Here is a 2086-nt window from a genome sequence, read left to right as displayed (position 1 = left end):
GTCTTTGGAGGGGGGGTGTGTTACGAACCCCTCCACCAATTGTCATGATCTACCTACCCAGCACTACGAACCACGCCATCTAGGGACGAGACACGAGTATGACTCGTCTTAGTTACCACTCCGGGGTTTCCCTTCTCCATATCCTGGTTGTTGCGCCACCTCCTCAAAGTCTTCTTTGTCAGCTCCAATTCGAGGAGAGAGCACTACACTCTGGGAAGTGACCACAGGATCATCTATCCTCTAAACCTACGGCACAGTGACTACCTACCGTCTTCTACAATACTCAGCCTTACTCGTCAGCCATCTCAGCTCTGCACTTAAGTATTTGTAATCTTATATTGCCTCCCCCACGTCCACTTGCTTCAAATTATTGTATGTTGTATAAATATGTATATACTGTTAATGTTTAGGTTAAGTATGGTTAAGGGTAAATTATATAAAGCTGAATATTTTGTTAAGGAATTTATGGTACTTTATTATACGCAACAAAAACTCGCATCTTTTGTCTACCCTTTTATAGTCCGATTGTCTTTGTTTTTTTTTGTTTTTTTTTGTTGTCTGTTGGGATCTGGGTAGACTTTTAACTATATTCAAAATCCCCAACTCGTAACACATACATCAACAGAAGCCTTACGTCTATATGTGCATATAATTCTGATCATAACAGCACATGTACTTCGAAACAGTTTATATAAGTCTGGTATTAACAAGATGTATAAAAACCTGACTTTAAAAGAATTAATGTAATTTATAATATAAGAGAATGCACAGTACTCTGGTAGCGGTAAAATATAGGCTACATATCTTATGTTCAACAGATTGTGTTAATTTAGCGTGAGCGGTCATCAGCTGGCATGAAACATCACAAACACTATGCTCAAGAAAGGATCAAAACACACACTTACAAACAACAGCTGTTACGAGCTAAGTAAACACGTAAAAGTGTCAAGACCAGCTGATGTATTACCTGTGTGTGTGTGTGTGTGTGTGTGTGTGTGTGTGTGTGTGTGTGAATAAGCCTATATACAGCCCCCCACACACACTAAGAATCACAGGCAGGTAAGAGTACGTATCATGAGAATAACATTCACCCATGTAAACAAACACACTTCTTCTCACACGATCCATAAAGACTTCCATACGTGAGAACACAGAAGCGGCAACATTCTGCTCTGACACACGAAGAAAGTCAACGGAACAGATGACATGTTAATAAATTCAATTCCGTATAGAATCTTCATTAATATTAAGATAAAATAGCTAATTTAACCTAGACTAACCACGGTAACGCTAACGTAACCTAACCTAACCTATAACGTAACCTAACCTAACCCTGAAAGGTAGTGTTAGAAGGGTATAATCATCAACTGAAATAAGCTGGGAGTTAATCTTCATGTGATCCAAATGAACGATGCTCTCGGCTTATGGACGAAGTGGGTACCATATGCAAGACGACCTATTGTTATGTGGTGAAGTATAGTGAAGGAGGTGATATTAACAATAACATACTCGACCTTCTTCACTTCCCTCAGCTTAAGTATCCATTCACAGCTGGATGGACTAAGGGCACCCCGGGCTCAAACCAACGACCCTTAGGACTGGAGACGAGTACCCCACAGCTTATGGATAGGAAATCATTACAGCAATAAGGCAAAGGACATGTATGACGAGGCAAGGGTGATGTGTGAGGGAGGGTAGATGTGAGGCAAGGTGAGGGAGGGTAGATGTGAAGCAAGGTGAGGGAGGGTAGATGTGAAGCAAGGTGAGGGAGGATAGATGTGAGGCAAGGTGAGGGAGGGTAGATGTGAGGCAAGGTGAGGGAGGGTAGATGTGAAGCAAGGTGAGGGAGGGTAGATGTGAAGCATGGTGACGGAGGGTAGATGTGAGGCAAGGTGAGGGAGGATAGAGGATAGATGTGAGGCAAGGTGAGGGAGGGTAGATGTGAAGCAAGGTGAGGGAGGGTAGATGTGAAGCAAGGTGAGGGAGGATAGATGTGAGGCAAGGTGAGGGAGGATAGATGTGAGGCAAGGTGAGGGAGGGTAGATGTGAAGCAAGGTGAGGTTGGATAGATGTGAGACAACATAAG

This window comes from Homarus americanus, unplaced genomic scaffold (assembly GCF_018991925.1).
Source record: "Homarus americanus isolate GMGI-L3 unplaced genomic scaffold, GMGI_Hamer_2.0 scaffold59578, whole genome shotgun sequence".
Classification (NCBI taxonomy): domain Eukaryota; kingdom Metazoa; phylum Arthropoda; class Malacostraca; order Decapoda; family Nephropidae; genus Homarus; species Homarus americanus.
The sequence above is the reverse complement of the archived record's forward strand: the minus strand, read 5'-3'. Positions refer to the sequence as shown.